The sequence below is a fragment of the Petaurus breviceps genome, unplaced genomic scaffold (assembly GCF_028583685.1).
Source record: "Petaurus breviceps papuanus isolate PSGF00001 unplaced genomic scaffold, PetGlider_PUasm1.0 38, whole genome shotgun sequence".
Classification (NCBI taxonomy): Eukaryota; Metazoa; Chordata; class Mammalia; order Diprotodontia; family Petauridae; genus Petaurus; species Petaurus breviceps.
The window spans coordinates 94,343,663-94,370,257 of NW_027186304.1; the positions used below are offsets into that span (position 1 = coordinate 94,343,663).

General features: G+C 37.6%; 1 pseudogene; it reads right to left on the minus strand.

Moving 5' to 3' along the window:
* Positions 1-885: 885 nt before the first annotated feature.
* The window catches only part of LOC138170293 (chromosome-associated kinesin KIF4A-like), a 65,405-nt pseudogene continuing 39,695 nt past the window's right edge, over positions 886-26,595 (minus strand).

Consider the following 26,595-nt stretch of genomic DNA (forward strand, 5'->3'; position numbering starts at 1 on the left):
ATACCACAACTTGTTTAGCCATTCTACAATTGATGGGCATCCTGTTGATTTCCAATTCTTTGCCACCACAAAAAGAGCTGTTATAAATGTTTTTGTACATATGGGTCCTTTTCCCACTTTTGTGATCTCTTTGGGATACAGCCCTAGAAGTGGTATTGCTGGGTGAAACAGTATGCACTTTTTTATAGCCCTTTGGGCATAGTTCCAATTTGCTCTCCAGAATGGTTGGATCAGTTTACAACTCCGTCAACAATGCATTAGTGTTCCATTGTTTCCACATCCTCTCCAGCATTTCTCATTTTCCTGTTTTATCATGTTAGCCAATCTCACAAATGAGATGTGGTACCTCAGAGTTGTTTTGATTGACATTTCTCTAATCACTAGTGATTTAGAACATTTTTTCATATGCTTATAGATAATTTCTTCCTCTGAAAACTGCTTGTTCATATCCTTTGAACATTTATCAATTGGGAAATGACTTGTACACTTATAAATTTTACTCAGTTCTCTGTGTATTTTTAAAATGAGGCCTTTATCTGAGACACTGGTTGTAAAAATTCTTTCCCAATTTTCTATTTCCTCCTAATCTTGATTACATTGTCTTTATTTGTACAAAAAAACTTTTCAATTTAATGTAATCAAAGTTATCCATTTTGCATTTCATAACGCTCTCTATCTATTGTTTGGACATAAATTCTTCCCTCAGAGAGAAGGAAGTTAATGGGAGGAAGTGTAGAAGGGAACTTCTTTATTACACGACAAATAATCAGAAATCCAAAAAAGTCACTAAAACCCCCTCTCTCAGCAACCTCTGAAGCAGCATGAAGATGCCTCCCAGGCTGGGCTAGGGCAGCAGGTACCTCTAATTTAGAGGGCTGTGTCCTGCTATTCCCTTATGGGGGTATAGCCAGAGGAGAAGCTAGTGGTGCTGCTTCTTCTCCCTGAGGCTTTGCTCTCCTGGGAGGGAGCTGCTGGGCCAGATTCCGGAGGGGCAGGGGAAGGAGTCAGCTTCTTTAACTTTGTGACTGACAACACCTGGCCCACATCATACATCTCTTGAAAGATCTTGCTATTGGGAGTAGCACAGACGGACTTGAAGAAGCTCAGTCCTGGGGTCACTTCTGTGGGATCTTCCAGTTTGAAGGAGCCTTCAGAGTCCTGTATGTCTTCCTTACTGCTGGATGTATTCACTTGCTGTTCCTGGTCCCTGCACTTTGTTGGTCACAGCTACAATCTTCTCCACATCCTACCTTCAGCTTCCTGCACCCAGACTGTTTGTTTCCACACCAGCCCTTGCAGGAGCACCCTTGCACTCTCTTCTTGGAAACTTTGAGTAATTATTTTGGTTTTCACTCATCATCATCATCATCATTATCAGTTGCACTCCCAGAAAGCTCTGTATTAGATTTTAGATCCTCAACTTCCATGGTTGGTATCAGGACCTTTCTGCCATCAGTTGAAGTTGTAGAACAGGCAGTGAACAAAAGATTCGGGCTGGGTGAGCATAGTTAGGCAACAATGCTGGTTTAATCGAGTAGTATAGTTGATTATATATTTTTCTTATACATGGAAAGTCTTACAGTGAACTACAGGATCACCAGTTTTTCATGAATGCACTCAGCTAAACATAGCTATCAGCAACAACCTTGACTACCAAACTGCTTCATGCATGTCCAGACTACTTGAAGCAGACACAGCAATATTTCTTGATACTGGTTGCCAAATATTCTTTAGAGGAAAAGATATGGCACACCTGTCCAGAGGGGCCTGCTTGCACCCTCCCAGATTCGAACAAGTCAATAAGTCTGAACTCGGACATAGCTCAATGAGTCCTTGAACTCGGAACAAGTCAATAAGTCCTTGGACTTGGACATCTGCTCAAGAATCTGTTAGACTTGGCCCCACACCTTGCCTTTAGTTAGATGGGAAGGCCGTGACTTGGGTGGGATATACTCAAAGGAAGATTCTGGACACAGAGCAGCAACCTTTGGAAGGTTCCGTTTCTGCTTGATGAATCCAGTCTCTCGAAGGAGCTGCTGGCTTTGCTCACACACTTCTTGCATCTTTTCAGGTTCTTCATCTTGAAACTTCAGCCTGTCAAGTATCTGCTGCTCCCATTCACTGATGAATTCTTCTGTGTGTCTATCGCTTGCTTTTGCTGCAATTGGCCAAGAAGGTAGAGTACCTTTTCCCTGAAGTTGCTGTTACACCTTCCTCGGTTCCTCCTGTAGCTCCCTCTCTGCAGTGTGACTGTACCTCCTGGAGCATTTTCTGAAGGTCACAACAGTTGTCTTTGCTCTGTTTCAAGGTGATTTTGAGTTTGCTGATCTGTACTTTAGAAGAGACCAGCTTTCCTATCAACTATTTGAGAGCACACTTTGCCTCCAGAATGGTTGCGATATTTTCCCAGCAGTGTTTTGCCCTATCTTCATTATCTGCATCCAGTAATTTCTGTTGTAGATCAGCAATTTGGGCACTCCTGATCTCCATCTCAGTCTCCAGGCTTTCTATCTGCCCTGTGACAGACTCATCAGATGCACAATTTTGCAGATCAGCAAGTATGTATGTCCACCTCCAGAGTTTGGGAGGTGGGTTTTCTCCAGTATCTTTTTTCTGTTTGTACTGAACAAGTTCCTGAACCAGTATCTTTTGGTCTTCAAGAAGGTCATTCAGATGGCGTTTGGCTTCTTCAGTACTTAGCTTAGCTAAGTCTAGAGGCCGCAGGTTTCCCACCCCTGAGCTAAGCACTCTGCCAGTAGCCCAAGAGCTTGTAGTTGATTCAAACTTTGTGATTTGAATTCATTGAAGACAATTAAGTATTTTTTTCTTACCATTCCTTCACTTTTCTGGGGTTTGAATTACCTGGTAACATAATTTTCTTTGCTAGAGAAAATATAAGCCAACAGAGTCAAATATTTCTTCCTTCTCTTTTTCATCTGTTATTATATTACTATGGTCTATATTAAAGCAGAGATCCAATTCCTTGTCTATTTTTCTTTTTGTCCCCAATATAAGTTTTTTTTTTAAACTCTTCTCATTTTTTTTAGCATTAATCACAATCATCTACTTATTTTGTGTTTAGCACTCCTGACAAGCTTCTCACAGGTGTCTGCCCCTCTGGTTCTCATCCCAGGGCTGTGTTGGAGCTAGCTTGAATTGGGTCCAGAGAACTGATTATAAAACTTTTCACATCCATGACTGTCTTCTTGTTTCATCCTTAACTTTTCTGCAACTCCTTGTGTTGGTATTAACACCCTAGGATTTCTTTGTGTGGTTTCATGGTGCAAAGGAAGGGGGTTAGTCTTATATTTGGGAATGAGACCAGGGAAGGGATCTACCTCTTTCCCTTCTCTGAGGCCAGCAAACTGGCCTGTCTTTCTTAGGTCACAAGGGAAAGAACTTTGATGCATTTTGGTCTTGAGTTGTGCTAAATTGTGAATGCCAAAATAAGACATTATGAGGGTCTTCCTCTGTAGTAATATTTAAAAAGCAAAAATCAATACCCCCTCCAAAAAAAAAAAACAAAACCTTATACCACCCTGTCCTTTTTGGTTTGGTTGATTTTTGTCTTACCTGTCCTGAAGTTGGCATCCTCTATCTAAGCCTACTTCCTCTTATTAACCAATTCTGGAAATTTCCATGCTAGAAATTTCAATGCTAAATCCTTGGACAGCAGGGTACCTCCAACCTCCATTCCCAACACCTTCCTTTCTGTGATATAAACAATAGAACACTGGTCAGAATTTCTCCCCTGCAAAACCATACCCTTGCCTGTTTCAGAGTGTGACCTGGTACTAGGCCAGTTTTCCTAATGTTGAGGAGATGTTATTTGCTTCCCTGCTTGTATCCCCCACTTGTTCTTTTTTTGTGCTCCCATTCCAGTATATCCTTAAGGAAGAATTTTATTTTCCAACCTGTGAAGTGTATGGAGGAATGGGACAAGAGGCCCTGGGAAAGAGATAATAGTTAAAATTACTGAATATTTTCTTGTACAACTCCCATTTCAATGTGCTACTTATTTAAAAAAAATGAAAACAAAGTTCAAATAAAAGTTGACAAGAGAAATTGACATGGTGAAATACATTTGATTTGACAGTGAATGTAGTAGAGTAATTATTTAAATTGGTATGTGCAAAGTAAGTCAAAATTCAAGATGGATCTGGAAACAGGCACAACTTTCCACTGATACAGTCACTTAGCATTGACAGGTGGCAGCAACAAGTTGCTCTGCTTGCTATAGTTGAAGGTAAAGTGTGTAAACTCTAGTTTAAAAAAATTTCAGTGTGGTAATTATAAGTACCATGACATGTATCCAGTTTCTCAGAATCATTCATTTGGCAAGCAAAATATATTAAACTTGTTTCTCCCACGCCCTAAAAATTGCAACTTTAAAAAAAGTTGAAATTAGTTAAATTTTCAAGAATTGAATGTAAATTGTCTAAAAAGTATAATCTCGAATTTTTAAAAAGCTATTTAAGTTCCCTTCATGACAGATAAAATAGTTTGAGTAGAAAATTCACAGAAGTAGCTGAAACTAGGAAGAACAAAAACAACAGAAATATTTTAACTAGTAGAAAAACAAACACAAAATTAAAAGTCCAAATCTAGAAAAAAGTCAGCCATTATATTTACCATTGGTATTCACAAGTACTGTTAGTGATGGAGAAGAAAGACTACCAAGCTTCTTTACATTTATGTTTTAGCTGCAGATAGAACGAAATCTAATAAACTGAAGTGACATTTTGAAGTATTTGCAAAATGTGATGGCAGGGGGTGGCCAGGTAGTACAGTGAGTAAGAGCATTGGCTCCAGTGTCGGGATGACCTGGGGATCGAATATGGGCTCAGACACTTAGCACCCACACAGAAACACCTGGCCATGTAACCTTGAGCAAGTTACTTAACCCCAATTGCTTAGGGTTGGCCAGGTGGCTCAGCGAGTAAGAGCACCGGCTCCAGTGTTGGGATGACCTGGGGATCAAATCCGGGCTCAGATACTTAGCACCACACCCAGAAATAACTGGCCGTGTAAACTTGACCAAGTTTCTTAACCCTGATTGCTTTATAAAATTTAAAAAAAAATGTGATGGCAAGAAAAAGAATCCAGAGAAAATTAAAAACTTTAATAAGAAAAAACAAAACTTTGAAAAAGTTTTATAAATGTATCTTGTTTTTACATTACAATCATTTATAGACTATTCTCACTTCCTGATTTCTTATAATAAAGTAAAACAGTAAAGCCAACAATACCGCTACCTCACCTTAAAGTATACACATTTCATATCTGTAGCACCCATACTCCCTCCTATTTTGAAAAAAATTAACAGAAACCTATTTCTCTCTCCCTCCCACTGCATTAAAAAAAAAGAAAAGAAAAACAAATTTCTTGTAACAAATATGCATAATGAAGCAAAACAAACTCTCTCAACAGCTGTATCCAAAAATATGTATGTCTCATTCAGCAGCCTAAATCCAGCTACTCTCTGTAATGGATAGCATGCTTCATCAGGCTTCTTGGTGGTATCATGAATTAACATTGTATGAGCAAAGTTCTTAGCTTTCAAAGTTGTTTGTACTTACAGAGATGTTGTTATTGTAAAAATTATTCTCCCAGGTCTCATTTCATTCTTCATTAGTTTGTAAAAGTCCCCAAAATTGTTCATTTTTGAAAACAATATAGATTTTATTGTATAAATAGTTCTTCTGGTTCTGTTCACTGCACTCTACATCGGTCTTTCCTTGTTTTGTCATCAATTTCATTATTTCTTACAACATAACAAAATTCTATCACATTCATTCAGCCATTTCTCAATTGATGTATATCCTGTTAGTTTCTAGGGTGTTTTGGGGTTTTTTTGCCACCGATTTTATTTTCTTTCTTTCATATCTCTTGGGCATAGACAGCAGTGATATAGATGATCAAAGAGTATGAAATGTTTGGTAACATTTTTGTATAATTCCAAATTGCTTTCCAGGATGGTTGCACCCATTCACAAATTCACCAAGAGTGTACTTGTGTGCCTGTTTTCCTTACAGTCCCTCTAACATTTACCATTTTCCCTTTTTGTTAGCTTTTCTACTCTAATAAGTGTGAAGTAGAACCTCAGAATTGCTTTCATTTGTGTTTCTCTAATTAGTTGTGATATGAAACATATTTTTCATGTGGCTTTGCATAACTCGGGTTTCTTCCTTTGAGAACTCTCTATTCATATCATTAGGACATTTATAAATTGGGAATCAATTTTAAACTGTTCTTTATACATCTTGAAGATGAGACCTTTATTAAAGAAACTTGCTGCAAAGATGTTCCCCCAGTTAATTGTTTCCATTTTAATCTTAGCTTTGATAGATTTCTTTGTGAAATTTGGTTAATGTGACAAAAAAGGAAGATTCTGGATGTTGGAAATTACTGGGACCGTAATGCATTGTTGGTGGAGTTGTGAACTGATCTAAACATTTTAGAGAGCAATTTGGAACTGTGCTCAAAGGGCAATCAAACTGTGCCTACCCTTTAATTCAACAATACTACTGCTAGGTCTATATCCCGAAGACATTAAAAAAGGGGGAAAGGACCTATTTGTGCAAAGATATTTATAATAGCTCTCTTTGTGGTAGCTAAAAATTGGAAATCAAAGGGATGCCCATCAACTGGAGAGTGGCTAAACACAATGTGGTATGTGATAAGTAATGGAATATTATTGTGCTATAAGAAATGACAAGCAGGATGATTTCAGAAAAACCTGGAAAGACTTACATGAACTGATGCATAGTGAAGTGAACATAACCAGGAGGACCTTGTACACAGTAACAGCAGTAGTGTTTAATGAAGAACTGTGACTGTCTTAGTTATTCTCAACAATACAATGATCTAAAAGACTAATGATTAAACATACAGTCCACCTCTAGGGAAAGAAAGAAGTGATATTGTTTGAAGCATGGTATTTTTCACTTTTTTTCCTTTATTTGAATCTCCTTCTACAAACTAACATGGAAATGTTATAATTGCACTTGTATAACCTGTATCTGATTACTTACCATCTTAGGGAGGAGGGAGAGTAGAGATGGAGGGAGTAATAGAATTTGGAACTCAAAGCTTAAAAAAAAGTTTAAAAAATTGTTTTAACTTGAAATGTGGAAAAATTATATACATGAAATTTGTGAGGAAAAACTTTTAATTTTATTTAATTAAAATTATCCATCTTATCTTCCTATGATTGTAAATTTGGTCATGAACTTTTCTCCTATCTATAGATCTGAGAGGAAATTTTTTTCATGTTTATCTAATTTTTTTATCATGGTACTTATGTCGAGGTCACATGCTCATTTGGAGATTATGTAAGGTGTGAGGTGTTAGCCTAAATCTAATTTCTTCCATACTGCTATTCATTTTTTCCAGAAAGTTTTGTCAAAGAGTTATTCTTTATCCCAGTAGTAGGGATCTCTGTGTTTATCAAATACTAAAGTACTAGATATATTTGCATCTTGATGTTGTAGCAGTTGGTGGTATAGTGGTTAGAGTGCTAGGTCTAGAGTTAGGAAGATATGAGTTCCAGTCTAGTCTCAGACACTTATTAGCTATGTGTCCTTGGGCAAGTCATTAACCTCTGTTTGCCTCAGAGTATTCAACTGTAAAAATGGTGATAATAATAAAAACCTATTTCCCAGGATTGATTCTCACCCCAGTATCTGGCACATAGTAAGCATTTATAAATTCTTAATCCTTTCCTTCTCCCCCTCTTTGCATACCTAATTTTCTACCAATCTCTCTAATTTTTAACCAGTAATCAAATTGTTTTTAAAAATTACTGCTTTCTGATATAGTTTAAGATTTGGCACTGTTAGGCCCCCTTTATGCCCATGTCTTTTTATTATTTATCTTAAGAGTTTTACTTTTTTCCCCCTTGATAGGAATCTTCTATTTTTCTAGTTCTCTAAAGTAATTTTTTGGAAGTTTGATTGGTATGACATTGCATAGGTAAATTAATTTAGGTAGTGTTGTCCTTTTATTACATTAACTCATCCTGTTCATAGGCAAATAATATTTTCCTATTGTTTAGGTCTGTCTTAATTTCTCTAAAAATTGTTTGTAAGGGGGGAGGGGAAGGAGGGAGAGAAAATTAGAAACTAAAGGAATTGTGGAACTGAATCTTGTAAACTAAAAGCAAACAAACAAATTAATAAAGACCAAAAAAAAACCTAAGCACATTCCTCAATGTAAACTTATTATACATAAATATATCCCACTAGAAGAGGAATTTGTCATATTTTTGGGGAGAGAAAAAGCAAAAACATCCTGAAAGGTATAGTTGGACTAACATCTAAACTTGAATATTCACTGCTTAGGTTAGGGAATAAATTTTTATGACATTTTATCAAGCTTTAAAAAAATTGTTTGTAGTTGTATTTGTATAGTTCTTGGTTATATTTTGAAAAGCAGATTCTCAAGTCTACCTACATTCTGTACTAATTTTAAGTGGAATTTGTTTTTCTGTGTCTTTCTATTGGGTTTTATTGGCATTATATAGAAATGTTGATGACTTGTGTAGATTTCTTTTAACCTGAAAATTGGCTGAAGTGATTAATTTTTGCAATTAATTTTTAGTTGACTTTTCAGGGTTCTTTAAGTACATCATATTGTCCTTTTTACCTACAATTAACCACGTAATTCCTTTTTTTTTTTTTGTCATTTTGCTATAGCCAGAATTTTTTGTTCTATATTAAAGTGGCAGATTCTGAATCTCTCAGCCCCCAGATACTAAGAGGGTTGGACAGCTGTTCAGAAGGAAGTTATAGAGGCCCCTTTGCTGGCACCAGGGATAGTACTCTGTTGCATTGCCTATACTTGGATCTGGGTTGCAGTCCTGGGTCTCAAGGGGGAGCGCGAGCACATCAGAGCTTGTGGCCCCAGGAAAGTTGGAACTCTGGTCTCAATTTCAGGGTGCAAAAGAGTGCTTGTGGTCACTCACAAACACAGGCCAGGAGAGAAGTAAACACAGCTCTCCCTAGATCATACATCTTGGAAGGATGGAAAACTTACAGGTCCCCAGAATTACCTCTGAAAACAGAAGAACAAAAAAATCTAAAACTTACAGGTTCCCAGAATTACCTCTGAAAACAGCTGCACAAAAACCCCTCCACTCCAGAAACATAACCCCACTTTAGCTGAGTTAAAAGTTAAAAAAAAAAAGGTTGGAGAATGAGCAGATAATAGCAAAAGATCCTAACTATAAAAAATTACTGTGGTGACAGGGGAGATCAAAACACAGACTCAGAAAATATCTATGTCAAAACTCCTACATTCTCAAAGAAAAATATAAATTGGACCAAATCCATGGAAGAGCTCAAGAAAAGATTTTAAAAATAAAGTAAGAGAGGTAGAGGAAAAACTGGGAAGAGAAATGAGAGTGAAGCAAGAAAATAATGAAAGAGTCAACAATTTGCTAAAGTAGACACAAAATAATATAGAAGAAAATAACACTTTAAGAAACATAATAGGTCAAATGGTAAAACAGACACAAAAATCCAAGAGAAGAATGCCTTGAAAAGCAAAATTAGCCAAGTGGAAAAAGAGGAACAAAAATCCACCAAAGAAAAGAAGTCCTTAAAAGGTAGAATTGACCAAATGGAAAAGGAGGCATAAAAGCTCATGTAATAAACAATTCCTTAAAAATGTATTAGAACAAGTGGAAGATAATGACTTTATGAGACATTAAGAAACAATAAAACAAAATCAAAAGACTAAAAATAGAAGAAAATGTAAAACATCTCATTGGGAAAATAACTGACTTGGAAAATAGATCCAGGAGAGATAATTTAAGAATTATTGGACTACCTGAAAGCCATGATCAATAAAAGAGCCTAGACATAATCTTCCAAGAAATTATCAAGGAAAGCTGACCTGATATTCTAGAACCAGAGGGTAAAATAGAAATTGAAAGACTCCACTGATCACCTCCTGAAAAAGACCACAAAATGAAAACTCTCAGGAATACTGTAGCCAAATCCCAGAGCTCCCAGTTCAAGGAGAAAATATCACAAGCAGACAAAAGGAGACTATTCAAGTATCATGGAGCCACAGTCAGGATAAAACAAGATTTAGCAGTTTCTACATTAAAGAATTGGATGGTTTGGAATATCATATTCTGGAGAGCAAAAAAGCTAGGATTACAATCAAGAATTACCTATACCCAGCAAAACTACGTATAATCCTTCAGGGGAAAAAAAAAATGTCTTTCTAGCATTCCTGATGAAAAGGTCAGAGCTGAAGAGAAAATTTGACTTTCAAATACAAGACTCAAAAGAAGCATAAAGAGGTAACCAGAAGGGGATGCTGGGTGGCTCAGTGAGTAAGAGCACCAGCCCCAGAGTTGGGATGACCTGGGGATTGAATCCGGGCTCTGATACTTAGCACAACACCCAGAAATAACTAGCTATGTAACCTTGAGCAAAATACTTAACCCCAATTGCTTAAAAAAAAAAAGAAAAAAAAGGTAACCAGGAGAGAAAAATCATAAGACATTCAAGAAGGTTAAACTGTTTACATTTCTATGTGGAAAAATGATACCTATAACATGGCAGTTAGAAGTAGTATACATAGACAGAGGGCTCAAGTATGAGTTGAATTTGATGAGATGATTATCTATAAAAATATAAAATTAAGGAGTGTGATAGTAATGGCAATTAAAGATTCCCCTGTATTGGCTTGGTTTTCAAATTGATTGTGTTAAAACCCAGAGCTTGTTAATCCCACCTGTGGGATGGACTTTTTGATGTGAAAAGAAAGTCCTGAACTGGGAGGAGCTGGTGACGTAGATTGGGAGAGACAAGAGAGAGGCGGAAGATCTTTTTGGAAGCAGCACCTCGTGGAGAGAGAGAGAGAGAGACTAAGAGAATTGCTGGTGGCCGCTTTGAATTGCCCTGGACTTTTGAGACCTGCCCCCTGAGCTGCCAAGGACTGAGGAGACATGGCTGTTTTGCTGGTACTTTGTCTGTCTGTTTTGATGTTCTTTTGCCAGATTTGTCCACTGGTGAAAGACAGTCCTTTTGTTGAAGAAGTCCTGGAACCTGGCTGTTCGCTAAGAAGCCCTGAGACTGTCCTGCAGACAGAGAGTGAATACTGTCCACTGGTGAGGGACAGTGCTGTTGTTGCAGGGGTCTGGAGACTGTCCTGCAGACAGAATGAATATTGTCCACTGGTGAGGGACAGTGCCGTTGTTGCAGGGGTCTGGAGACTGTCCTGCAGACAGAGTGAATACTGTCCACTGGTGAGGGACAGTGCTGTTGTTGCAGGGGTCTGGGAGCCTTTCTGTTGGTTCAGAAGCCCTGAAGAAGGATTTTCTTGTTGTATGTTTACAGAAATCCTGGGAGAGGGCTTTGCTAATGTGTTCAGGGGTTCTAGGACTGTTCTACAGACAGAGGATAAATTCATGAAGGGACTGGCAATGTATCTTATGGCCTTGCTAAGCCTTGTCTCCCCAGGAACTAAGATTGCTGAGAACTTGCCTCGAGTCAAGATGAAGAAAAGACCTCCATTTGGGTATTAAGTGCTGTGTTTAAACTTGATGTAACTCTGGGGTAGATTCAATTGTGATCCAGGGGTGGGGAACTTTTGACCTTATGTTTGGAAACTAATCTCCATTTGAGAAGAGGGGCTTTGTGGTGGACTTAATTAAGGTATAGCCTAGGGGTGGAGAAGTATTTAGAACAGGCACTTTGTAATTGATTGAATGATTGGAAGGTCCTGGGGTGGGGTAGTCCTTGGAGATTATTTAATCACACTTAGTAAATGCTGTATTTTGAATGATGTCATGTTTTGATCTTCTCTGTTCTGGGTTTGTTACTGAATAAAATGGAGAGCACCTATGCTGGTATTCTGAACCTTGGGAAGTTGCCTTTGCTTGGTATTACATTACAAGGAGTGAGGAAAAAGAATACACTAGGAGAAAGGGAAAGAGAGAGGTAGAATGGGGTAAATTATCTGATATAAAAGAGGCCCAAAAAAGATTTTACAGTGGAGGAGAAGATAGAGGAAGTGGGGGTGGTGCGAGGCCTATGAACCTTGCTCATTGGAATTGGCTCAAAGAGGGAATAACATATACACCCAGGTGGGTGTAAAAATCAATCTTACCACATAGGAATGTAGGAGGCAAAGGAGGTAAGAAAGGGGAGGGCACAGATAGAAGGGAGGGCTGATTGGGGGAAGTAAAATTCAGAAGAAAAAGAGTTTTGAGAATGGACAGGATGAAAGGAAAGACTAGGATAAGGAGGGAAATAGGATGGAGGGAAATACATAGTAATCATTACTGTGAAAAAAAAATTATAGCAGATTTCTCTGATAAAGACCTCCTTTCTCAAATATATAGAAAGTAGAATCAAATTTATAGAAATTAGAGACATTTCTCAGTTGACAAATGGTCAAAGGATATGAACAAACATTTTTCAGACAAAGTAATCAAAGCTATCTATAATCATATGAAAAAAATGCTCTAAATCACTATTGATTAGAAAAATGCAAATCAAAACAACTCCAAGTTACCACTGCAAATCTATCAGATTGGCTAATATGACAGAGAAGGAACATGACAAATGTTTGAGGAAATGTGGGAAAATAAAAAAAAACAATGTATTGTTGGTGAAGTTGTACACTGATTCAACCATTCTAGAGAGCATTTTGGAACTATGCCAAATGGGCTATAAAGCCATGAATACCCTTTGACCAAGCAGTACCACTACTAGGTCTGTATCCTAAAGAGATTTTTTTTAAAAGGAGGAAAAGGACCTATGTATACAAAAATATGTATAGCAGCTCTTTTAGTGGTGGCAAATAATTAGAAATTGAGGGGATATCCATTAACTGGGGAATGGTTAAACAAATTTTTGTATGTAATTGTGATGGAATACTATCATGCTATAAGAAAAGATGAGCAGGATGCTCTCAGAAAAACCTGGATGACTTATATGAACTAATGTAAAATGAAATGAACAGAACCAGGAGAACAATATTGTATGATTATCTACTGTGAAAAAAATTAGCTATTCTCAGCAATACAATGATCTAAGACAATTCTGAAGAACTTAATGGTGACAAGTATTATTTATCTCCAGAGAAAGAACTGGTGGAGTCTCAATGCATATTGAAAATACTTTTTCTTTACTTTCTTGCTTTTTCTGATTTTGTATGTGTTTTCTTTCACAGCATGACTTACATAGAACTGAGCTTTACATGACTACACATGTATAATCTACATTAAATTGCTTGCCTTCTCAATGGGTGGGAGAAGAGGAAGGGAGGGAGAGTTCCCACTGGCTCTTTTCCTCTCACTCTTATCTGCTCCTCTCATTTATTGCCCCTATTCCTTAGGGGTTTTGCTTATTAGTTCCAATGTCTCTCCTTTTTATCTGGTTATAAAGTTCTTTCCCCCCTTTCCTCTCAGTCAAATAGATTTCCCCTTCTCCTCCTCTTCAACTAGTCATATTCATTAATTTTTTTAAAGTTCATTTTTGAGTGTTTTTCCAAGAAACTCCTTTCATTATCTCTCCTCTTTCTGTCTCCTTTAGCACCTCATTCCCTGATTCATGAACTCCATAATTATCTAGTCTCTCTCTATTCTGTGTATTTCTACTGAATTGAAACTTTCTAGTTATCCACTCTAGGCTCTTCCCTTAATGTAGTTTCTCCCAATGCCTTGTAGAACTTGCATCATGGATTACCCTTTCCCTTTGTGCCTCACTTCCAGAACAATGCCAATTATTGTAGATGTCAGAGAGAAGATGGCCCCATGGTAAAGTCCCTCCCCCACCATGTGCATGATTATGCAACCTACCATTGAGAAAGCAAGCAATGTAATACTATTGCACAATAAGAAATATGACTAGATAGATTTCAGAAAAACCTGGGAAGACTTGTATGAACTGATGCAAAGTGAAATGAGCAGAACCAGGAGAACATTGTACATAGTATCAGCAACATTGTGTGATGGTGATCAACTATGATTGACTGAGCTCTTCTCATTAATACAATAATCCAGGACAAATACAAAGTACTCATGAAGGAAAATACTATCCATATCCAGATAAAGAACTGATGAACTCTGAATACAGATGGAAGCAAAATTTTTTCACTTACTTTATTCTTTCTCATTTTTTCTTTTGATCTGTTTCTTCCTTTACAACTGTGACTATAATGGAAATATTTTTACATGACAGCAAATGTATAAACTATATCAAACTACCTACTATTTTCAGAAGAGGTGAGAAAAAATTTTGGACTCAAAATCTTAAGATGATGCTAAAAGGGGCAGCTAGGTGGTGCAGTGAATAGAGCACCAGCCCTGGAGTCAGGAGGACCTGAGTTCAAATCCAACCTCAGACACTTAACACAAAAAAAGCTAGCCGTGTGACCTCGGGCAAGTCACTTAACCCCAATTGCCCTTCAAAAAAATATGTGATGCTAAAATTTTTCTTGACATGCAACTGGGGAAAAATAAAATACTATTAAAAGAAAAAAAATCAATCTCAGAGGTGAAGACCCCCAGAGCTTATGGTGAGAACAGAAACAATTGCCATTTACAGTCACTCTCGAGCCATCAAAACCCAAATAATGAACAAGTGAGGTTGGACTGGGACCTATTATTGGCCAATCAATGAAAGTCAGAGTAATTTGGGTTTAAGGGTATAATCAGGTAACTCTATTTGAATCAAAATGGGCTTTATCAAAGCTTGGTTTTCCAGAGCTATTTTAGGTGCTTAATAAAAGCTTTAAAATTCCCCCTTCTTTTTTTCCTTCCTTCCTCCTTTTCATCCTTTCATGCATGCATCTTTTCTTCCTTCCTTTTTACCTGCTATTTCTTCCTTTAAGGGAATAGACACAAAAGAAGGAAGGGAACTTCTCTATAGATACCTAAAGAACAGCTGTGCCATTTCATATGAAATGTGACTTGCCGCCATCTCCCTCAATCTTTTTTTGAGTATTTTGATTACAACTTTAAAAAAAAGGAAAGAAAACCAGAACAAAAGTGTTAGGCATTTCTGAAGCACTAGAGTGGAAATTATTTGCACATCAGTGATTTTCATGAATTTTGCATGCTTAATTGCCCAGTTCCTTATGAGAATGATTACCTTAACAACTGTCTCATCTCAAAGTAACTATGCCAGCTCTGCCCTACAGAACATCTTCTTAAGGCAATATCAAGAATTAAAGCAACACATCAATGTTAAGTAAAATCCTATATGTTTTCAAGCTAACACTATTTATCAAATCCTCTTCTTTCTTAAGTTGTAATTTTCAGCAATATGGAAATCTGTGATTTCCTCAACGTGGAAAACTCCAGGAGTAAAAATTGACCACCACCATATTGCAATTGTCTCTAACAAAGAGTCACTTGCACAGGGTCACAGAGCTAGTACAAGTCAATGGCAAGTTGTGATCCCAGTCCTTCCTTACTCCAACCCAACACTATCAAAACCATGCTCTTTTTCAACAAATACAAATAAAAATGTAATTCTGGACCCAAGTAAATTTCCCTCAGCATTTCTGATCAGGTTCCTAGATTTGTAAATCCAAATCTATTCTAATCAACTGGGAGGAGGAGGGACAGGAGCATCATAAGCAACTGCATTTTAAATTCTTTTTGCCATCAAGTTGTATTGCTAGCCACAATCTTCATCCTATTCAACAGGAAGGAATAGGGAATAGTTTTGAAAAGAACTGCTGGGAAAACTGGAAAGCAGTATGGGGGAAATTAGGATGAGACCAAAATCTTCACCATATGTCACAATAAATTCAGAATGGATGCATGACCTGAATATAAAAGGCTACCATAAAAAATTTAGAAGAAAATATGATCAGGGGATTTTCACCACTCTGGCTAGGGACAGAATTCTTAATTAAACAAAGGATAAAAAAGAGCATAAAAAAATAAAAACAATCATTTTGACTATGTAAAACTAAAAAGCATTTGGGCAAAAAAAAATCAGTAATATACAAATAGAAAAATGCTAGAGTAAGAAAAATATTTACCTCACATATCATTGAATAAGACCCTTTATTCAAAATAGAGAATTGAAGTAAATATATAATCCTAATAGCCATTTGCCAATAGATAAGTGTTCAAATAAGATGGACAAATCATTTTCTATTGGAGACTTGCAAACCATAAATGACCAATGGATATATGCTTTAAATGACTTACAGTAAGAGAAATGAAAATTAAAACAATTCTCAGGTTTCTCACATCCAGCAATGAAAAAGACAGGAATGATGTTGGTGGGGCTGTAGAAACATAGGCACACTGATACCTTACTGATTGAGCAAGATAGTAGCTGGATGTCTGGATATCACTTTGGAATTAGGTGAGAAAAGTCACTAAATTATTTATACCTTTTGACCCAGAAATCTGAACACACACCCCAAGGAAGTCAAAGAAATAAGGGTCCAATTCAAATGTTTGTAAAGAACAACAACAAAAAAAATCAACAACTTCAAAAAACAAAAACATTAACAAAAACATTCAAATACAGAAAGAAGAAAAAGGAAGAATGTATGTGAAATTGTGAACTTAAGGTAGTCACAATGTTATCTAATTTATACTACATTATCTAATTTATTTATGTGTCTCCTGAAATTCTTAATTTTCTCTTGTATTTTGTTATAATGACATACTTTTCTTTTCCTTTTTTATATTTCCCACTAAATTATCCTCCCAATCCCGTCAGAAAATGCCCTATTTTTAATGAATTATGAAGTTGAAATAAATCAACACATTAATCATGTATGAATTTGTGTATCTTATTCTTTACTTCTGGTCCATCATCTATCTACTGAGAGATAAAGAGGTATTTCATTACCTGTCAACTGAAAACATGATTGCTCACCACATTGATCAAGGTTCTGAAGCCTTTCAAAGTTGCTTTCCTTTTAATGCCTATATTCATCTAGTAAATTGTTCTCTTCATGATGCATATTTTGCTTTGCATTAAGAGGTTAAATTTTCACCAGGTTCTCTGAATTCAAGTTTGTAATTTCTTAGAAAAAGGGATAGGAAATGGACCTTTGATTTTACTGATATAGAGAACTCCCAGGTAAAGAAATTATTATTTTTTGCTTCTTGGAGGGGGGAAGGCAGGGCAGTTGGGGTTAAGTGACTTGCCCAAGGTCACATGGCTAGTAAGTGTTAAGTGTCTGAGGCCAGATTTAAACTCAGGTCCTCCAGACTCCAGGGCTGGAGCTCTATTCACTGCCACCTCGCTGCCCCAAGAAATTCTTAATGAAAGCTGATATCATCTCTGTATAATATTAGCTTACTTTCATATTCCACCATTTGTTTAGCCTTGATTGTTGGTATAGCAGCACTCTTTATGAAAGCAAAGAACTCATATCCAAGTATGAACCCATTGATTAGAGAATGGCTGAAAAAATGTGGCATATAAATGTAATTGACCATATGATTGTGTACTAAGAAATGACAAATATGAAGACTCAGAAGAACATGGGAAAATGTGCATGCACGGTTATGGAGCAAGTTATAACATGACTCCAACAATATACATGAAATGTTCACTATGATGGGATCTAAATCTTTGTCACTGGAAAACCAGTGAGCCTTGCAGAATACAGAATAGGATATACCTCCTTTCTCATAGTGGAGAGATGAGGGACTCAGGACAGAATAGTGTCTACATCGTCAAAGACAACACTATCAACAAAGGAATTATATTTTTATAAAGAATTTTAAAAGTCCTTTTTGGTAGCAGGCAACACAATTCTCAAAAATTTACTTTTAAAGCATGTTGCAGTGCCTAAAGTCAGTAAGACTACAGATTCCCATATAATAGGTGTTCAAAAAATGTCTGTGGAATGAATGAACGTTCATCTGAATTAAGAAGAATATCTGAAATTAAGGCTGTTGCAGTTTTGTTTTGTTCTCAAGTAACGGGCTTTGGTCCTACCTAGATGACCTAAGGAGGCACTTACATGGAGGAAACCAAGGACCCGCTTGTGAGGGCTGGCACATGTGTGGAAGTTCTGTGTTGGCCTCTCATGTGCTAGGGAATAGTCTCCTTCCTTTGGCCGTGTCACTGGAATTGCCTGTGTCTTTACATCTACCTGATTGAAGCACAAACTATCTCTCTTTCCAGTAGCATCTGAGGGTAAAAGATTAATTCACTCAAAGCAGGAACAGTATCCAATAGGCTTGTCAGAGAAGAGTTGCTTTTCCCTTTTCCTTAGGCCAAGTGACCCCAAGAAATAGGTTTTGATCTTGTTTTATTTGTCCTTTTCAGTTCTAGGAACTGGGAGTCGAATATCTGACCTAAGATCTTGTGCCAGTGGGGACCTTGGAGGCCAGGATTCTGGGCCAGATGTTCTAGACAACCCAGCAAGAAAGTCATGAGGACCCAGGGTCCTAATTGTGGTGGTCAGGTGTGGTGCTTTGAACTTGTGACTTGGTGGAACTAATACTATGTAGGGACTGAGCTAAACTGTGAACTTAATCTCTGTTCTTTTTCCAAAGGTTGAAGAGGTATATGGGGTATTATGTCCCTGGGGTATTGAATAGAAAGGTTTGCATATTTGTTTTTGTTATACGTTGAAGTAAATTGTATTGTAGTGTTCAGTCATTTTCAGTCACATCTGACTCTTCATGACCCCATTTGGGATTTTCTTGGCAAAAATGCTAAAGTAGTTTGCCATTTCCATTTCTAGCTCATTTTACAGACAAGGAAACTGAGGCAAACAGGGTTAAATGACTTACCCAGGGTCACACAGCTCATAAGTGTCTGAGGTCACATTTGAACTCAGTAAGGAGTCTTCCTGACTCCAGGCCCTGTACTCCATCCACTGTGCCACCTGACCTGCCTCATGCCACCTAGCTGCCCTTGAAGTAAATATTCTTTTATAAAAGCTAGCCTGTCTTTTATGTGATTGAAAGAAATTTGGGGTGCTTGACCCCCTAAAATTTGAAGAACACCATTAGTGAGGATTTGAATCAATGATAGAGCTAAGAACTGCCCCCTCCACACTCCATCCCCTAACACTAGAGAAAGTGAGATAAAACAAACTTGGCCATGAGGCAGTGGGAGCATAGTCACTGTTACATTAATACATCAACAAATTTTCCAAATTCACTAATGTTTAAAATGTTAATTGGAGCTTCATTCGCAAATTTTTTTATTCTAAGCTAAATAGTGTTTTTCACTAAAGGTCAGTGAATAACAAGAATGCCCTCTACTGTCTAAGACCATTTCTGCAGCTCACCACTATAGTCTGGAAACCATGAAATCACAGGTTCTACAGAGGGAACCTCACTTCGAAAGCGTTCTAGTCCAATCCCCCCATTTCACAGAGAAAAAAATTAAGGTCCAAAGAAAGGAAATTATTTGCCCAAGGTTACACCTAATAAAGAATAGAGCCAGGTGTAAAATCCAGGTCTTTTTTTTTCTTTTAAATTTATTTTAGTTTGCAACATTCAGTTCCATGAGTTTTTGAGTTCCAAATTTTCTCCCCCATTTATTTATTTATCCCCCATTTATCCCCAAATTTATTTATTTATTTATTTGCTTTTTGGAGGGGGGAACACAGGGCAACTGGGGTTAAGTAACTTGCCCAAGGTCACACGGCTAGTAAGTGTTAAGTGTCTGAGGCCGAATTTGAACTCATGTCCCCCTAATTCCAGGGCCTGTGCTCTATTCACTGTGCCACCTAGTCACCCCATAAAGAAGTATAACCAATGGAATGAATCATGTATCTTTTTAAAAAACAAAACAAAACAGTAACTTAATTTCTGGAGGTGATGTGAAAGAGTGGAAAGAAAATTAACTCTAGAGTCCGCAAGACATTCTGCCTTAATCACCTGTGTAACTAGCCAAGTCATTTCATTTCCCACAGCTGTAGTTTCTTCATCTGTCAAAGCAGTGGGGGAAAAGTAGTATTCCTTTTTTAGAAAGGGAGGGCCTGGCATAGTTCTGCTGAGACAACTGATTAAGAATTTGTGATGGAGGGAACAGACGATATGTCGTTGTCTAAGAGAATAAAAGCTCAAATACCATAAAAGGGAAAAGCTTTTGAGTCTTTACAGCTACCTAGAAAAAAACCTTTAAATGGGACCATATGCTTCTTCGGAAGGCTGTCCTGGAGATTAAGTGGGATCCAGAGAAAAGATGGTGAATGATATACCTCCTGGGTAAAGAGGAGGCTGGAGTATATGGCCTTGGAGGTCCCTTGACTAAATTACTAATATGCAGGAATATGCAAATAAAAATAACTCTGAAGTATCACCTCACAGAGATGGTAAAATAAAAATGGAGAAATTCAATGTTGGAGGAGCTGTGGAAAGCTTTGTTGTGCAGTCATTCAGTCATTTCAGACTCTTTTTGACCCCATGGACCAAAAGCGTGCCAGGCCCTCCTATCCTTCACTATCTCTCATAGTGTGTCCAAGCTCATGCTTCCGTGACACTATCTATCCACCTCATCTTCTGCTTCCCCCTTCTCCTTTTGCCCTCAATCTTTCCCAATATCAGGGTCTTTTCCAGTGAGTCCTGCCTTTTCATAATGTGGCCACAGTAGTTAAGCATCAGCTTCAGTATTTGACCTTCCAGTGAATTGTTTGAATTAATTTCTTTAAGAATTGACTGATTTAATCTCCTTGCTGTCCATGGTACTCTCAAAAGTCTTCTCTAGCACCACAATTCAAAAGTGTCAGTTCTGCAGCATTCAGTTTTCCTTATAACCCAGCTCTCACAGTCATACATTGCCGCTGGAAAAACCATAGCTGTGATCATATGGGCCTTTATCAGCAAGACTATGTCTCTGTTTTTTAGTAGGCTGTCTAGATTTGCTATGGCTTTCCTTCCAAGGAGCAAGCATCTTTTAATTTCATGGTGGCAGTTGCCATTTGCAGTGATCTTTGAGTCCAAGAATATAAAATCTTATACTGCTTCCATTTCTTCTCCCTTTGTTTGCCAAGAAGGGATGGGACCAGTTGCTATGATTTTGGTTTTTTCTTTTTAATGCTAAGCTTTTAATAAGTTAGCTTTTACATATTCCTTTTTCATCCTCATCAAGAGGCTTTTTTTTTTTAAAGCAATCAGGGTTAAGTAACTTGCTCAAGGTTACACAGCCAGTTATTTCTGGGTGTGCTGCTAAGTATCTGAGCCCAGATTTGATCCCCAGGTCATCCCAACACTGGAGCTAGTGCTCTTACTTGCTGTGCTACCTGGCTGCCCCTCAGCAATTGGGGTTAAGTAACTTGCTCAAGGTTACATGGCCAGGTGTTTCTGGGTGAGTGCTAAGTGTCTGAGCCCAGATTCTATCCCCAGGTCATCCTGACACTGGAGCCGGTGCTCTTATTCGCTGTGCTACCTGGCCACACCATCAAGAGGCTTCTTAATTCTTTACTTTCTTGTCATCAGAGTGATATTGTCTGCATGTCTGAGTTAAGTATGCTAATTCACTGACTTGGAAATATAATTGATCCAACCATTCTCTAAAACAATTTAGAATTATGCCAGACAGGTTATTAAACTGGTCATACCCTTTGTCCCAGAAATCATATGTAACCCAAGCTTCTCTAAACATGCCTGTTTCTAACATGACCTTGGGAGATCTTTGAGCATGCCCTGTTTGTCTTGCTGTTTATACTTCATTTTTGAAGAGGACCAATGACATTGTGAGGTAATGTTTTGACTTGCCAGTGAATTGGATTTAAGTGAGGCAGAGTTGCACAAAGTCATAAGCCTCACTATATTCCAAAGTCATCAAAGTCCAGTGGCAAGACAAAAGTCAGAACCACTGGCAATGACCCAGGAAGCAGTGGATGACTTTGGTATCTTTGATGTCTAACCAAGTTCTAAGTGCTCCATATTACTTGCTTCAGCTGCCTTCAAGGCTATTGGAATAATGCTCTCATCCACCCATTCTACAAGGGGAAATCTTTACATGTTTGGAGTAGACATGTCTCTAACTCACCAGTGGGTTTGAGGCCTGTCAGTTACCCTCAACCTGGTTTAGCCTTGATGAGCCTGTTTTGGGGGTGTAGCTGCTGTGCCTGCTACAGCCTCTTGGAGTTACAGGTAAGGGTTGGATGAAAGGTGGACACCAAAGGTGGATAAGCAGCCCTCACACCATAGGTGCTAGCACTCCCTGAGTACCCCACTGACCCCTGCCCAGTTTGTCTAATGTGGGGCTCACTGCTTCTCCTACCACACAGATGGGGGTAACCTCCTTTGATTGGCAGCCTGTGTCTTTAAAAGTAGCCAGACTGAGCCTGTTGCTCTCTTTCCTGCTGTACCCAGTGTCAACAATTCAGGAAAACATGGAAGAATTCAGGGAAACATCGAACTTGTGTGAAATGATACAGGATGAATATGTTGTATACTTACAAAGTTCATAGACTTGAAACTTTTTATATGGTTGTAGTCTATGTACACTTTAGGGATTTCTTACTTCTCTGGCTCATTGTCCTCATCCAAACAATCTTGGAACTTTATGAAACTACTCAGTGTTTCTAATTAATTCCCCCTTTAAGTACATTTCTTTACAAAGCTCAAAAAAATGAATATATTTATCTACAAGTAAAAAAACCGAAAGTTAGTAGGAAATAGAGACATCCACTTAGACATAACCCCCGACCGGTATCACTTACATTCATGCCCTGGATAGACACCCTTTACATGTGGCTACTTCTGAGGCCTTTGTAGTTAATCTTCACTGGAATTTTACTACCCAGTCCTTCTGGCCACGTATTGCTTGGGGATCTTCCTATAATCCTCCATAGCTCTCAGTAGATGGGTGGGGGGGAGGGCTTGTTGCTCACTCTTGCTGCTTTTCCCTATCTTGTGCAAGGTTGCTCTGCCCATTTCTCTTTAGTCAACTGCAACAGAATGGCATTCTGTGTAGCAGCATCTTCTTCACATCATTCTGCCTATAATTCTCTGCAGCCCCTCAGCAGATTGCATTAATTTATTTCCAAGGAGTCAGCTTGTATGAATCCATAGAAGAGTTCTTCAGAATTCCTATTGTGGCAGATGGCATTAGAATTCAAAATACAGCTCTAAATCAGAGCACTTCCTTTCTGAAAGATTCTCACTGTGGTTCCCATGACCTACAGCCTCACAGAAAAGCTTTACTGTAAATCAGGAATATATCATTCTTTTCAACTTCCAAGAATGTCTCCATGTGCAGTGTTGGTTTGAGTCGTGGTGACTCCATAATATTCCCTTTCTCCCCTCAGTGTTCCTCCTTCTTGTGTCCACATCTCCCATAGGTCTAGAGGCTTAGTGAAGTCTCTAGTAACATGCACACGTGTCACTTTACTTCAAAGAAACTCTTGGGGAGCAAGTGGGTAGGTTTATTTAAATTACTGAGGACTGTTTCCTTGCTATTTAAAGTCAAAATGATAAGAACATAAGATAACTAAACACTTTCCCATGTTGCCCAGGGTTCAAGATGCATCAAAATTTTTATTCCCAAGGCACACGTAACATGATTTGATAAGCACTGAGATCACTGCCTCACTTTGAAAAATTTCCCCCACTCTCTATAGTTCATTGAATTTTATTAACAATTCATTACTGTGGTTCTTAAAAGTTTGGGGGTCTTCCAGGGTCTCCTGTTAAACTATAGATAGGAATAACATCTTAAGGTATTACTGACAATCTTATAGAATGTTAAATATCTGAGAGCATCTTTGGAAATATGATGCAGAATAGAAAAAGGATAAGTAGTTTAGGGATATAATTGGTAGGTAGTGCCAGGTGGGGGACTAGGGATGATGAAAGAGGTGAGGGAGCTCCCCAGACAACTTTCCTTATTTATTTTACCTAGAACCAGTCTTGCTGTAATCACTATGCAATGATGCACAACACCTAGCTAGCATAGAGAGGGCACTAGTCTTATACTATGAAAGATGAAAGAGGGTCCCCTCATGGCTGTCACAGCTTATGCTCTCAGCCAATAGGAAGGGAATTGGTTCATCATTAAATGATGAGCAGGAGCAAAAGGAACCTGAGGAGTAAGAGAAGAGACAAAAAAGGAGAGGAAAAGGAAAGGAGGGTGAAGGGAAGAGGGGAGGAAAAATGAGAAGAGGTGATGAATTTAAAGCTATAATAATGTAATCGTGTCTCAAGGTTTCACATATGAACTACTTTGTTTATTTTACACATATAGAAATGTTTGTGTTAGTTGTTTGTAAAGTTCATGATACTTTTTTTTTTTAGTTTTAGAGTAAATTGAGTGGTTTATTGGACAGAGATTTGGCTGTCGGGTCAGAAAATGGGCTCAAATACCACCTCTAACATGAACTGGTTGAGTGACACTGACACTGGGCAAGGCACTTACTTATCTGCTCAGTGACCCAAGCAGGCAGCAGCTGGGTAGTGCATTGGATAGAGTGATGGGCTTGGGAAGCGCTGGAAGATAAAAGAGCATCTTCCTCAGTTCAAATCCAGCCTCAGACACTTACTGGCTATGTGACCCTGGGCAAGTCACATAACCCTGTTTGCTTCAGTTTCCTCATCTGTAAAATGAGCTGGAAGAAGAAAATAGCAAATCACTCCAGTATCTCTGCCTAAAAAACCTCAAATGGGGTCATGAAGAATTGGACATGACTGAAAAGGATTGAACACTACCAAGATCTAAGCAAATTTCTAGCACTATCAGTTGCAGTAAAGTTGTTGATCTGGATTGATAAAGAGACATTTCTCACTGGAAGTTTCTTACGCCATTGAAATCACGTGTCCAAAAGACAATGCATGCTACCCACCCATCCCTGACAGAGAGATTATAGACTGAATACATAGAACGAGACATACATTTATGGATATGGCCAAAATGAGATAGTGTTTTGCTTGACTATATTTGTTGGAGAAGTTTTCTTTTTCATTTTCTTCATTAGAGAGGAAGAGAGAGAGAAAATAAGTGTTTGTTAATTGAAAAGAAAATTCAATTAAAAAATCCCAGGTCCAGATCAAATATATGTGTATGTGTGTAAACCGACATTATTTTTTTTACACAGTTATCATCCTCCCAGCCTCAGCTCACCCCAGGATGCTTTTCCTGATCCCCATAATTGTCAAAGCTTTCTCCTTACCACTTAATTCCTGAACCAAGTCTATGTTATATACTGAATTAAGTGAATTTAACATGTTATATACAAGTTGTAGAAAGTAAGATCCCAGAAGACAGGAAATATTTCACTTCAGTCTTTTTCTTTTGTTTTTCTTTTTTTATCAATCATCAATCAAGAAGTATTTATTTAGCAACTACTACATGCCAGGCATTGTGATAGCTGCTGAGGATAGAAGTATAAAGAATGAAAGGATCCTTATTCAAATTAACTTATATTCTAATTGGGGAGACAAGTGCATATAAACATACATACCACATAGCTATCACATGAAGAAATTCAAATATGTACAAAGTAGTTCACTACAAGGTAATTTTTTTCTTTTTCCTTTTTTTGGCTTTAGTCTTTTTCTACACAATAGTTAGTATATAGGTACTTAATATCTGGTGAATTGTTTTAACTTGAGGATCATCCCCATAAAACCAAATATAGAGAAAAGAGGGTAAATGTTTCATCCCTTTAATTTTGTAGGTCTTTAACAGTTAAATTTTGTGCATCTCTATTCTTTTCCCTCACATTTGTACTTTTTACCATTTGAGCCAAAGTGAAATGAAATTACAGTTTTGTTACAGTTTTCAGCATTTAAAAAAACCCTCATTGCTACTACTACATTGCTGGTAGATTAGTATATAGTAATTTCTTTAGTAATTTTATTCAGATCTCCTGAAAGCATAGAGATTTTGGATCATTATAACTATTTTTATTATTTTTTTTTTGGAAGGGGGAAGGCAAGGCAATTGGGGTTAAGTGACTTGCCCACACAGCTAGTAAGTATGTTAAGTGTTCAAGTTCAAATTTGAACTCAGGTCATCCTGACTCCAGGGCTGGTGCCCTATTCACTGCGCCACCTAGCTGCCCTTATAACTGTTTAGAGAGACAACAAAATAGAGTAGATAGGGAACTGACCTCAGAGTGGTGAAGACGCAATCAAGTTTTTCTTCTAATACATACTGCCTATGTGCCTCTGGACAAGTCACAGCTGTCTTGGAGATAGAGGTGACTCTCTGATGCTATAAATTGTAGCAATGTGCTGACCTGTTCTAGTAGAGCGAGATTTTTTACCGAGACATTTCTTATAATATGAAATCATAAATCTAGTCACATTCTCTAGCTTTGTGAATTATCTTAATTTCTTTCATTATAAAATGTATTACCCATTTCTTTCCCTATGTTTTTAATCTGAACATAATCTGTTTTTATATTTGTGATTAATTCTCATATTATGTTTAATTTTGACTGATTTCCTGGGTTTTGAAAACGATATTTGACATTTAATTTGGGCATCGTGATTTTAGATTTGGCAGGACATTTTAGTTTTGCATATTCTAATGAATTGGCATTATCTCCATCCATTTCTTGCTCAAAGTAAAATTGCATAAATTTATCACCCTTAAACGACTGGCACAAAGTTATTATTTTCATATTTTTATAGCTCCTTTTATGTTGGAATTGATATTGAGATCTTGAATCCATTTA